At 43.8% G+C, this 14,516-nt stretch overlaps 1 pseudogene; it reads left to right on the plus strand.

Annotated features, from left to right (window-relative positions):
- The first annotated feature begins 693 nt into the window (after window positions 1-693).
- Window positions 694-13,167, plus strand: LOC122638359 (annotated as a pseudogene).
- Window positions 13,168-14,516: the final 1,349 nt, after the last annotated feature.

A 14,516-nucleotide genomic window follows, 5' to 3' on the forward strand; every position in this document is an offset into this window, starting at 1 on the left:
GAGTATTCCCAGTCCTTGTAGCTAGCCTTGGGTTCCTCCTCCAGTTGGGAAAGTGAAGGTGAACTGCGATGCTGCCCTCTCAAAATCTTGCAGTAATGGTGGTCTGGGTATGATTTGGAGAGATCACACTGGGTCGATCATTTTGGCTCGCTCTACTCCATTCCAGTTTAGAACCATTATCGAGGGGGAGGTTCTTGCTATCCGAAATGGTCTCTTGGCAGCCTTGGAGATGAGAGTAGAGCATGTTTTGTTAGAATCAGACAACCAGGATGCTGTCCTCTATGTTTTGGGCTCAAAGCATGCGACTGCTGAGGTCGAGTTTTTGATTTTAGATGTTCACTGGCTAGCTTCCCAATTTTCTTCTGTTTCTTTCTCTTATATTCCTAGGACTATGAATAAATTTTCGGATGTCCTAACCCGAAAGGCTATGTCGATTGGGTGTACGACAGATTGGCCATTTTCCACTCGGTGGCTTCACGATTTATGTGTCGTTGAAGTTGCTGGTTGTAACCCCCCCTTTCTCAATAAAGCTCCTATTTACCAAAAAAAAAAGATAATAGGAAGAAGCAAGGAGTAAGCAAGGAGTCATCGGTCATTCCTGAAAAAGAGAGGCCCATTTTAATGAACCGAAGAAATGTCTCTCTCTCTCCCCCTCTGTGTCTCATTCCCTGGTAGTTCCGCTTGCTCCGTCAACCTTCCCATGTCGTTTATTTTACGGCATAGAGAGTGGTAGACGAGAAGAAAAGTCTCCTCCCTCTGTTCCTCTCTCCCTCTCTTCTTGCATTCATTCTCTCTCTCTCTAGCTTCTTTCTCTCCACCTGGAGACCGTTAGGAACTATCCTGCCACACTAGACCCAATTTCTCATCAGCTTCTGCACTTCTTCTGAGCACCCATTTCTCTGGTTTCACCTTATAAGAATAGTCTCAAAACCATAACCCAAAAATTAGATTCCAATGTCGATTTTTGTAGAATTCGTAGCTCTATTACTTCTCTTGATGCGTCATAGAATCCCCCAACCAACCAAAATCTGCCACGTAAACGTACTGGAACTGAATCTGAGGACCGAGCCAAGCTATCATGGAACAGAGCCAAACTCAAGGACCGAGTCGACCTGGCCGAACCGAGCCAAGGGACTGAATCCGAGGCCGAGCACTGAAGCTGAGGCCAAGGCCAAGCATTGAGGCCATGGCTGCCCGAGGCCGAGGCCGAGCACTGAGGCCGTGATAGGGCATAAAATCACCTCACCAATTAGAAGCTGCCACGTGGCCGACCTAAGGTCAGTCCAAGAACCGAACTGAGCTGAGCAGGAAATCGGGTCGCCCTGGTCTCCGATAGGTCACCTGATAGAGCCGAGCTCACACAAGTCAGCCATAAACTCCTGACCTAGCATACACAAGACAGCCTAGGCCGAGCTGACTGCCGAGACTGACCTAATAGGACGACCTCTCATGCCGACCTCCCAGGCCGAAGTGACTGCTTAGACTGACCTACCAGGCCGACCTTCGAGGCTGAGCCCTCCTCCACAGAAGCTACTATAACGCCCCACCAGGGATCACGGGGCCACGTCAGCACATCCCGAGAATCACGGGATAAGGATCAAGCCACGATCCCAACGCAATACGAAATCACACTTTACATGGACTCTTACCTTAATAAGAGCCTGACCCCGAAAATAGCTCTCCACTCCGCTCTACGCGAGAGAGCCTTCCAAAAGAAGGACTCCTACCATACTAGGACTCTCCCAACCGCCTCATCTCATCCTCACTCTATAAATACCCAGGTATGCAGCACCATTCCTCATCTTGCTTTCACTATGCAGTTATGCTGTTGCATTGTAGACCTGACTTGAGTGTCGGAGAGTCCTTGGCCGGAGCCACACAGGCTCTCTTGTGCTCATCGCTTGGTTTTTACAGGCTTGTCCGTGGGCGAACCGGGCATTAGAAGTTTTCACCCGCAACAGATTTGGAGTCGTCTATGGGAACAACATCAGCAAGTCATCATCGTTTCTACCAACCTCAAGAGCAGCAACAATGGTGCACACGAGATCAGGTCAACATGGCTCAACCTCTCGAGGAGATGGGCTGCAACCTAATAGGCAGGCGAGACAATCGCTACCCCCGGAGACGTCGCGGCAAGGGCCGGCAGGAAGACCCCCATGAGGGGAAGGTGCTTCGCGCAATGTGGGTACCGCTGTCAATCCCAAGCCCCCAGTGAATGGGGGCAATGGGGGAAGTGTACTAGACACGGCGGCGGTAGACCAGACTCAGGCCTAGCCGAATGGGCTGAACTTTGCAATTGCAGATGCTTCAAACTAACGAGATGCTGCAAACCTTCATGACTCAGATGGCTCAGGGTGGGCTGATGGGTTAGCCACCGGTAGTGCCCCGGCTGGCACCCGCGTGTGTCATAGATCAACAACAGCAAGGTGGTCGGCAGAGGGTGGAGCTGAGCCGAGCTGCGTCATCTCATCTCTGGGGCCGAAAAACTCCCCCTCCCTGAGCTAGCGGGGGAAATCGGCGGGACTAGTGAGGGCACCGTCGAAGCCCGAGGGCCGCAGAGGACATCGAGCCAGTCGGGTCGGCTGCACGGAGATCGGTCTTTTCTGGGCAACTCGGTGACAGTGAAGGACCGAGGAGACACCAAGACTGGCATGAAGAGCCCTAAGGGCAATGCACTACAAGGGAAGAAGAGGATTCTCGCCATAGCCCCGGGCGACAAAGTCCACTTCGCCGGAAAGATGGACAAAGGAGCCCACATGAGTCTGACCACAAAGATGACAGGCGCGCGAGGAGAAGTGATGTTGGTCGAGCAGACCATAATGGCCGGCCTTGTCAACACGAGCGAGAGGATCAGGTTGGACGACCTCATCAGGATGAGCTGGCCGACCAGAACGACCGACTTCAGCAGGAAAAAGCGCAAGATCCTATCCGAGCTGAGGAACAAAATGGCCGAGCTCAAGAGTCTGAAATGGAGAAAAAGCTAAAGGAGTTGACTGAGCAAGTTGAAGGGCTTAAGAAACAAGCAACTCCGGATGCCTACTCACTGGTCGGGCGTCACCCCTATCAGCCTGAGATCATGACAGCACCGCTTCCGGTAGGGTTCAAACCACCTCCCTTTGACCGGTATGATGGGACTACCGACCCAACCGACCACATCAACTACTTCAACGCAATGATGACCATGTACGATGGGACTGAGATTGTTTCTTGCCGAGCTTTTCCCTCGTCCCTAAAGGGAGCGGCAACTTCTTGGTTCTCATGGCTACCGTCGAACTCTATTACAAGCTTTGTCCAACTTTATCGAGCCTTCGTCACACGTTTCCAAAGTAGCATGAAGCATAAGAAGACGACAGTGAACCTCCTCAGCGTGAAACAGAGGTCGGACGAGTCGATCCGATCATACGTCTGCCGATTCAATAAAGAATCCCTGGATGTTAGAGACCTGAATGAGGCCACAACTCACACCGCGATGAGCAATGGACTTACACATGAAGACCTGATCAAGGACTTGGCTCGAAAGCGGACCAAAAGTATGGCCGAGCTCTTTGACAGGTGTAACGAGTTTGCGAACATGGAAGACGTTCTCCAAGCACGCAAGGGGAATGAAAACGAGGGAGAGAAGAAAAGGTCAGCGATCGATGACCGAAGGGATGAAAAGCGGACCAAGATTGACCGCAGAGTCGAGAGCTCAGACCGAGCTCAGAGTCCCGAGTATACTCCCTTAAACACGTCGTGGAAGGAAATTTTGATGCAAATTTAAGACGATGGGTACATACCCCGACCTTGACCGATGCAAGCCAAGTCATCCCGAATCCCCAACAAGTACTGCCTATTCCACAAGGACGAAGGCCACGACACCGAGGAGTGCTACCAGCTGAAACGAGATATCGAAGAGCTGACCAGAGCAGGGCACTTAAAGTGGTACATCAAGGGGAGCCGAGAAGAACGTGGAAGTTGACGACCCGAAGACCACGATCAAAGGAAGTCCGAGCCGAGGTCTGAGAGCCAGAGGACTGAGCGCGACGAGGACAAGATCCTAGCCGAAAAGAAGGATGACGGATCCGGGCCAAGCAATGAGAAAGGAGCTCCCATAGACACCATCCTCGAAGGGCCCGGACATAAATCCACCCGAAAAGCTAAGGCGAATGCGTTATTCGTCGGAGTCGCGGAGATGCCGAGCAAAAGACTGAAGGCGACGATCTCCTTCTCTGAGGCCGACCTCGAAGGTATAAGTTTACCTCACGATGATGCTTTGGTGGTACAGGTAGAAATAGTGAGGAGACCTGTTCAACGGGTATTGATCGATACGGGAGCATCCGTGGATCTTATGTCGCTGGACGCTTATCGACAGTTCTGCTTCGGGGATGAGGCGCTCAAATCGGAAGGCACCTCACTCCATGGATTCTTGGGGGCCGTCGCCATGATCAAAGGGTTGATAGACCTCCTGGTCACGTTCAGGCAAGCTCCATACCAAGAGACGATCCAAGTCAAGTTCATGGTGGTACGGTCGGTGGTGGCCTACAACGCCATACTTGGTCGCCCATCGCTCATCGCCCTCCAAGCTATCATCTCGCCAATACACTTGAAGATGAAATTCCCCATGGAGAACGGCATAGGAGAAATCCGAGGTGATCAAAGAGAGCTCAAGAGTGCTACGCCACCTTTGTCAAGCAAAACAAAGGAAATGTTCGAGGAATGGCTATGTGCATTGAGCACCTCCCTGAAGACTAGCGGGATGAGCTCACCGAAAGGTGCGAAAAGCTCGTGGAAGACCACATCCCGTTCTCCCTTAAGTGACGAAGACCCAACAAAGACGGTACCGAGGCCTTGGAACTCAAAAAATTTGAAGAAATTTTTTTAGTAATTTTCTTAAGTATTCTGCTCGGCACAGCTCATGACAAGCATTTATATATTCGGCTTCGGCCTCGACATTCTTAATTCAATGAAATAAAGTTTTTTCTCCACTTGCTTAGCGCACTTGCAACATGTCGGGTGGACCAAGTCGTAAGACCGATCCTCATAGATCTGGCTGACCTCAAAGACCGACCCTCATAGGTCGACAACCAAGTCGTAAGACCGGTCCTCATAGACCTGGCCGACCTCAAAGACCAACCCTCATAGGACGGACGGCAACCAAGTCGTAAGACCGGTCCTCATAGACTTGGCCGACCTCAAAGACCGACCCTCATAGGTCGGCAACCAAGTTGTAAGACCGGTCCTCATAGACCTGGCCGACCTCAAAGACCAACCCTCATAGGACGGACGACAACCAATTCGTCGGCAACCAAGTCGTAAGACCGGTCCTCATAGACCTGGCCGACCTCTAAGACCGACCCTCATAGGTCGGCAACCAAGTCGTAAGACAGGTCCTCATAGACCTAGCCGACCTCAAAGACCGACCCTCATAGATCAGCAATCAAGTCTTAAGACCAGCCCACAAAGACTGGCTGACGTCTGAACCAACAAGAGCAAACTCTCCCCATGGCCGAGCTGAACAAAGTCTAAGACTAAGCTAAGGCATTACGCTCAGCTATGGAGGCTGCTCGGCCATAACATCAAATGGAACAACATACACAAGGAAAAGAAGACTAAAATTGCCGAGCTAAAACAGTTAGACAAATTTTGAGAAACGAAATTTTCATTAATTAAAGAGCCGACTGCTCGGCACAGTACATAGAGAGGCAGCTCGGCCCGGTACATACCAAAAAAAAAAAGGAAGAGTTCAGCGTGATTCAACGATCCAAATCAAAAGACGGTCCAAAATCCCGAGCATCATCATTACGCCGAGTAATGTGGCACTGACACCCCAACTGACAGACCGTACAACGTCAAATCGCCGAAGGAAAAGAGCTCAGACTTAGCCTCGAAACAGAACCGTTAAGCGAACTGAAAGATGACACTCATCAAGGACGAGCCGAGCCTTAATGAGTGGGGGGGCCTGTGATACGTCATAGAATCCCCCAACCAACCAAAAGCTGCCACGTAAACGTACTAGAACTGAATCCGAGGACCGAGCCGAGCTATCATGGAACCGAGCCAAACTCAAGGACCGAGCCGACCTGGCCAAACCGAGCCAAGGGATTGAATCCGAGACCGAGGCCGAGCACTGAAGCCGAGGCCAAGGCCAAGCACTGAGGCCACGGCTGCCCGAGGCTGAGGCCGAGCACTGAGGCCGTGATAGGGCATAAAATCACCTCACCAATTAGAAGCTGCCACGTGGCCGACCTGAGATCAGTCCAAGAACCGAACTGAGCTGAGCAGGAAACAGGGCCGACCCGGTCTCCGATAGGTCACCTGACAGAGCCGAGCTCACACAAGTCAGCCATAAACTCCTGACCGAGCATACATAGGACAGCCTAGGCTGAGCTGACTACCGAGACCGACCTAACAGGCTGACCTCTCATGCCGACCTCCCAGGCCGAGGTGACTGCCGAGACCGACCTACCAGGCCGACCTCCGAGGCCGACCTCCGAGGCCGAGCCCTCCTCCACAGAAGCTACCATAATGCCCCACCAGGGATCACGGGGCCATGTCAGCACATCTCGAGAATCACAAGATAAGGATCGAGCCAGGATCCCAGCGCAATACGAATCACACTTTACATGGACTCTTACCTTAATAAGAGCCCGACCCCGAAAATAGCTCTCCACTCCGCTCTACGCGAGAGAGCCTTCCAAAAGAAGGACTCCTACCATACTAGGACTCTCCCAACCGCCTCATCTCATCCTCACTCTATAAATACCTAGTTATGGAGCACCATTCCTCATCTTGCTTTCACTACGCAGTTATGCTGTTGCATTGGAGACCTGACTTGAGCGTTGGAGAGTCCTTGGCCGGAGCCACACCGGCTCTCTTGTACTCATCGCCTGGTTTTTGCAGGCTCATCCGTGGGCAAACCGGGTATCAGAGGTTTTCACCCGCAAGAGTCAATATTGTTTGGTAGTTCTACACATGTTTATGCTCGATTCGTTGTGGAGAAGAACAGTATCAGTATTCTCGCACCAGAGAAGCTCCGTTCCAACCACGATGGATCGATTGGAAATTTCTGCGTTCCTGACTATGGCGGTAGCTTGATGGGATCCGTTGTTTATCCTAAAATGGGTACCAAAGGCTGTAGTTCCTTCGAAGGCAACAACAGTTTTAAGTCTCGGTCTTACCTTCCTAATATTGTTCTTCTCGATCGTGGAGGTAATTAGTTGATTTCTATTCCACTTTCTGGTAATCTGGATTTTAGTGATGAACTGGGCAGTAATCATGACGGGAAGTTGTTGGTGTTTGGGCTGCCGTTGAACACACGTTTTTTTTTTTTATTCCAGTGATTGTTTGTTGTTTATTTCTGAATTTCTATTTTGATTTGTTATCAGTCATGGAGTATCAAGTAATGGGTAGATTTTTTTTTTTTCCCAATGACTTTTGTAGGATTGTCTATTTCTAGCATTATCTTTTGGATAACCTGCCTAGAGTTAACTCCTCTGTTTTTCTGTTCTTTCTTTCTATTTTTTTCTCCTCATTTGGATTCTCTCTTTTCTCTCCATATTTTGCGATTGATTTGATTGTCTGTTGACCACTAATTTATTTTTTTGGGATTTGCAATTCATAATCATGCAAAGTTCATGTTCTTCCGTGGTAATTTGTTAATTTAAGATATATAATAGAACATCTCCGTAACTGATCATGTTAGTTTTCATAGGATACAGTAGTTTTGTATTAGATTTCTTATATGTTTCTTCCCCCCTGTATATTCTTTCCTTTTCTGCAAGTTCCTTGTACATCAAGATACTAGTACTGAAATTCTATTTATTGAGAACACTTTACCAACAGAAGGTACGGTGGAATTCCTGCAATTTGCATCAGTTTCTAATTCTTGCATAGAAAGAAACCTTCCATATTGAGTATCTCCTAATAATTTGTTGGTGTCTGCTATTTCTTAATTTCCCAAAGTGAGTCTTATTGATTTGTTCCATTTTTACCCTGCAGAGTGCTACTTTGCTTTGAAGGTATGGCATGGTCAAGAGGCCGGAGCTGCTGCTGTTTTAGTTGTTGACAACATAGATGAGCCTTTGATAACCATGGATTCTCCGGAAGAGAACATTGATTCCGATGGTTACATAGAAAAGATCAAAATCCCATCAGCTTTGGAAAGTCGGTCCTTTGGCGAGAGCTTGAAGAAAGCCTTGCAGAATGGTGATGAGGTTGTCATAAAATTAGATTGGACAGAATCGATGCCCCACCCTGATGAGAGAGTTGAATATGAATTCTGGACCAATAGCAATGATGAGTGTGGGGCCCGATGTGATAAGCAGATGAACTTTGTTAAGAATTTCAAGGGTCATGCTCAGATTCTTGAGAGGGGTGGTTATACCCTATTCACACCCCACTACATAACTTGGTACTCTCCAGAAGCCTTCATTCTCACCAGACAATGCACATCTCAGTGCATAAACCACGGGAGGTACTGTGCACCTGACCCGGAGTAGGATCTTGCTGCAGGGTATGATGGGAGATGCGGTCTTTGAAAACTTGAGACAGCTTTGTGTACACAGAGTTGCCAATGCGAGCAATCGGTCTTGGGTTTGGTGGGATTTTGTGGCAGATTTTCATATCAGGTGTTCAATGAAGGAGAAGAGATACAGCAAAGAATGTGCTGAGGATGTCATGAAATCACTTGGTGGGTGCTGATATCAGTTATATTGGTGCACAAATAGTTTTATTTTTTCTTCCAACTATTTCCTTTTTAATGTCTGTCATGCTAATGGTTTTAAGCTTATGCATCAGATTTGCCAATTGAAAAGATTAAAAAATGCATGGGTGATCCCAATGCTGATGTGGAGAATGAAGTTTTGAAGACAGAGCAAGACCTCCAGGTATTTTTCTTTTCTGTAACTGTTCTACTTTTCATTTATTTCCCCTATCAAAAATGGAAGAGGTTCTCATTAACTTTCATCTTGTATGAAATGTATTTCAGAAAGTAATACTTGAGTTTAGATTTTCTGTCTAAAGCATAGTAGACTTATGAATTTATTATTTGCATTTCAAGAAATATCTCAGCTGAACATGTCCGCTGTGTCTTAAGACATACCATACTCATAAATTTGATATTTTCATTTGAATGATAATTAGTCTCATTGCCTTTCTTCTTTTTACATAATCTTAGGTTGGTCGAGGATCTCGGGGTGATGTTACCATCTTGCCAACCCTAGTCATTAACAATGTTCAATATCGAGGTTTGTTATGCATCATTCATGTTGAGCTAAATTATATTATTTTATGGTGTTATCCTCCTTGTTTCTTCCCCATTCATGATGCATGCATGAGGATCATATTCAGAAATGTTATGGAAGACTTTTTTTGGATTATGAACTTATCTGTAAAAATGAACAAGTTGATTGTAATGAGTAAATACAAAATCATGCCAGACTGGGTTATGAATTTATCAATGTTTTTTTAGTTGTTAGAAAATTTTCATAATTCAGTTCATCAAGTTTCATGAAGTTGATTTTGATTTAGTCTTCTTTTGGTTGGGTGAGGGTGAGAGTTACGCTGAGGCTGAGCTGAAGACAGTGTTTCTGCCCATACCTGTGATGTTAAGATTCATGGTCTGTAACAACTAATCACAATATTTGCCCAAAATTTTTTTATCTCCATGTTGCTTCATGTCTCAGAGAAGCCACAGACAAATGCATTATTCGTTAACATATTTGATATTTACTTCTTGCTTCTGCTTTCTATGTTTCAGTAGATTTTCATCAATTTGCTTGACTTTCCAAGTAGACTAGTGTATTTAATTGTGATATGTTAATATTAGTTTTCATACTTATGGTACAAACTTTTTATATTTGAACAACATATCAGGATTATTTTGCTTGGTGTGCAGGACGACTGGAGAGAACTGATGTGCTGAAGGCAATATGTGCGGGATTTAAAGAGACTACTGAACCTGCAGTTTGTTTGAGTGGAGGTCAACAATTCTATTCCTTTTTTTAGTCAATACTGATCCCTGAAGCTTATCTTTGGATCTACGCGTTGACATTTTATTGGCTTTCTATATTTATACAGATATCGAGACTAATCAATGTCTTGAAAGAAATGGTGGTTGTTGGGAGGATCTGAAATCTAATATTAGTGCTTGCAAGGTATTCAAGTTAGATTGTCACATGCATGTTGGTTTGTTTGGTTCTCAAAGTTGTGTAGTGTCCATTGGAACAAAATTTAGTGGTGTTTGGTTCTAATTTGATTCTGGAGATTTCACATACTGTGATTATATGCTCTGCTTCCCAACACACCTAATTCCACTTGCATGAACACCTTTCTAGATTAAATTCTAACAAAAATTTCGTTCACTTCCACTTGTTAAACAGATATGGTATCTCTTTTCTATTATATGTTGTAGCCAAAGTGTGTCTCTGTATAAGTTATGAGCTTCTGATTTTGGGTCAATTTTCTTTGATTAGGATACTTTCAGGGGCAGAGTTTGTGAGTGCCCTGTGGCTAATGGTGTTCAATATCATGGAGATGGTTACACATCTTGTCAAGGTACTATTATTCCTTCTGTTGGTGTCCCATTATGGTAGTCTAACCTAGGCAGTATATATATTTGTTATTTTCAATTCAAACAATGACCAGTATATTGATACATTGTGCAAGGGTTTCTCTTATGAAATGGACATAACATATTAATTGTAGCCTCTATTTTGTTGTTATTGGTCTCCCATGGCAGCATTAAAATGTTCTTCATATTTATCCTCTACATGGATAACATAAATCTGTTTCCTTTATGGTCACAATAAGAGTTTGCACAAAATTTGAGTCATCATCACTCATCACTCATCATTGTATTATCGCTAGAACTCTTGAATCATATGTTTGGAGTCAGCTATGCAAATTCTGTCCCGCTATACTGTAATAGCTAGACAAATTCCATTAACATGTCGGTTGAGATATTCCATAACTACCAGGGTGGTGTCTCTCCACCTTTCTTCATCTTCCTAGAGCCTACAACCTGCACCAAAAATCTGATTTTATAAATCTATCAAGGTTTTTGTTGCATAGGGTCATACTACTTCAATCAACTGTCATCATTTTTTTTCTTGGGCAACTCAGATTTCAGTTAGACATGCTTAATCATAATGGTTTGGTGTTTTCTGAGACTTGCCACTTATCCATATCATTGTCCACATCTCAACTTATTTCATTCTCTCTCTACATTTCTTGGTTGCCCAACATTGTACTCCCTAAAGTACCCAATAATGTGGTCTTCCTATAAAACTTCCTCTTTGTTTGATTTATATGCATTGATCACATATGGCTTTGGGAATTTCCTCCTCAGCTTCTCCCCATGGATGATCAAAATTATGTGGTGAAAATGATTGTTTTCGGGTGGTGTCATATCCTTTTAATTGTTATAGCTTCTTCTTTCTCTTCTAAATGCTATTTTTGCGCCTCTTATTTAATGAAGTGTATTTTCTTTCAGGAATAAAAACCCAGGATCCAAATTCCCGTAGGCACTAGTAGTACTTCCTGACTTTAACTGTGATTTGAAAATTCAATATTGCTCTATTATTTCCATCACTTGGATAAAAGATACGAGTCTAATTAAGGCTTTTCCAGGATTACTACCCACTTTAGTCTGTATTATTTGAATGGTGATACTCATTAACTACTATATAAACACAAACAATGGAACTAACTTTGTTTTTTTTTTCTCCTTAACAGCGGTAGGACCTGGAAGGTGTGCTGTCAATAATGGTGGTTGCTGGTCGGATAGTAAAAATGGAAAAACCGTTTCAGCTTGTTCAGTTCTGTGTCATTTTCCCTCATCTTTTTCTCTTTATTTTTTTAATGGTCCCTGCATATTTTAGTTAATTAAACATCAGTCAAGTTCTATGCATGATTAATTATACTCCAAGATATCTGATTCCTTCCTCTCCCTATCTTACATAAATCTCTTGTTTTCCTAAAATAGGATTCCGAGTTAACAGGGTGCCAGTGCCCATTAGGCTTCCCCGGGGATGGTCATACATGTGAAGGTACTTTTCTGATTTTCATCTATCTTACAGGATAGTTCTGTCTCTTTGACATACCATTTCTCTCATCTTTTATCCAAGTATTCATTATATCCCCCTTTCCATTGTGTAGATATTAACGAATGCAAGGAAGGTCTTGGTTGTCAGTGTGATGGTTGCACTTGTACGAACACATGGGGTGGATATGACTGCAAGTGCAAAGGGGACCTTCTTTACATAAAGGAACAGGACACATGTATTGGTAAGGAGAAAGCAGTCAAGTGGGAAAACCATAGCTGCAGGGATAGATTATATGTTATAGCAGCTAGTTTATTATGCACTCCAGATCTAAATTTATACTGGAACTAGGATTCCAGATCTCATGGTCCCGAAAAATCTGAAGGTTCTTGTGTTTTTCTTCTTTTTGTGTGTGTGTGTTTAATTTGAGTATGTGATTTAACCTCACTGTAAGTGCTGTTGGGCCTAGCATCTTTGGGCTGCATGTAAAATATCTCATGATGCCTTTTCCTCTATTTGACAGCTAAAAACACATCAAAGTTTGGATGGTTCGTTTCTATTTCTGTCCTAGCTGCTGTTGTGGGGGCTGGTATAGCAGGTTACATGTTCTACAAATACAGGCTCCAGGTATGTCAGAAGAGATTTAAGAGGATATGAGTTAATGTTATATCCCATTCAAGACTCTTGATGAGATATTTGATTCTTGGTCCTTATTTTTTTCTCTTTTAAATGCAGTCATACATGGACTCGGAGATCATGGCTATCATGTCACAGTACATGCCAATTGACAACCAACAGAACGAAGTCGAAACCCTACGGCAAGGTTCGTCAGTATAGTGAGGTAATGCCTTTTTCATTACACTATATGATGTTTTCTTTTGGCTGGACACAGTATCATGTCATGGCTCTTATCTTCTAAATTAATTTTCATGTCCATTGCTATTTCCCTCACATTGAAATGTTTGCAAATGGTGGGATGTTTGTAGAAAGAAGAGTTGAGGCAACTTTGAAACGGGTATTGGAATGTGTGGGGGAATGGATGATGCAGCGGCCAAACATTATGATTGATCTACCATCATTAGCTGCACCAGGAAGGCAAGACTGTTCTTCCTTCACCAAATCTATACAGGGAAGATATTGTGCATTACCCTGCATACAGGAAAAAAAATTCCACTCTTCATAGAAGTATTTTTTGTTCTTTTTGTGTAGATGAAACAAAATAAATCCAATGTTAATGGTAGGAATAAGGAATTTTATGGTTTTTTAATAGCAAGAAATTTTACAGGAAAAGTGGGGAGAAAAATGAATGAGGTTACAGTTTGCTTTGTGTCCAAGTCTGAAAGTGGATTGATTGAGACACTGATGAGTGATGAATGAAGAACAATGCATCTCAGCTTTGGCTTTCATTCACTTCTTATCTTCATGTCTTTTCGTGTTTTTCAAGTTTAAACTGGGCTCCAGTGACCATAAAAAAGAAGCTAATGTTTCATCTTCATGAAAGCAATTGATGACAGCCAGAATGTCACCTGCTGTCAAATGGGTTTGCTTAAAAACTTGGACACAGACCACAGGTTCTTGGATCAGAGGTTACCTGAGAATTAGTTCTATGGTAACGTAATGTTTGAGGCAACCATTCAGACTTTTCTCTGTAACATGATGACAAGGTAAAATACAAACCACAGAACCTGTCAAGTTTGACCAAAAGTCAAAAAAGAAAAGGCCAAAAAAAAAAAAAAAAAAAAAAAACCAGATAACCCATGAGGTCTCTATCAATTTAGAGAAAAATAAAAAGAAGAAGGTTCTTCCACAACAAGATATTCTTTTCAATATAAGACTTAGTATATTTTCCCTTTATACACGATGAAGAGAGAATCCCTTAATCCATGGGATTTGATCCTCCAATTAGATTTGGTAAAGGATATTTTGCTTGGACGTTTGTAAAAGGAGTTAGAGTTATTGATAACATTCACCATTTTAGAAGTTCAATCAAAACATCAAATCACCTTGAAAGAAGAGATTCTTTCTTCACCCGAGGAAACTTTTTTTTGGTGGGGGGGGGGGGGAGTGGGGGGGAACTTTCTCTTTCAATACAAGTGCCTTGCAACACTGTAAATTTTGTTGATGAAGAAAAATACAGAATGGGGATCCAATTGGATATATCTCAGATCTGGCACCTAGACCATTCTTTGGTTCTGATAAAATTGCCACATGTCTTCGTAATCCACTATTTAGGTGGGTTCCATCTAAGAGGTCAGGTGGAACAAAATTCAAGTATGAAAGGAGGATTCAAACATCTATTTTCTTATTTATTTATATGGGTTTTAGATGGTTTTGAAAATTAACAGTTATGGTTAAAAATCATCTCATTGTGGGAAAATTATCCTAACCTCCTTTTTAAGAAAGTGGCCTCCTTTTTTTTTAAAAGTGACTTAGAGAATCGATTAACTTTTCAAAAAGTTAAAAGGTTCTGAAGAGGAGAAAATAAGATCACCAATA

This window comes from Telopea speciosissima, chromosome 8 (genome assembly GCF_018873765.1).
Source record: "Telopea speciosissima isolate NSW1024214 ecotype Mountain lineage chromosome 8, Tspe_v1, whole genome shotgun sequence".
Classification (NCBI taxonomy): domain Eukaryota; kingdom Viridiplantae; phylum Streptophyta; class Magnoliopsida; order Proteales; family Proteaceae; genus Telopea; species Telopea speciosissima.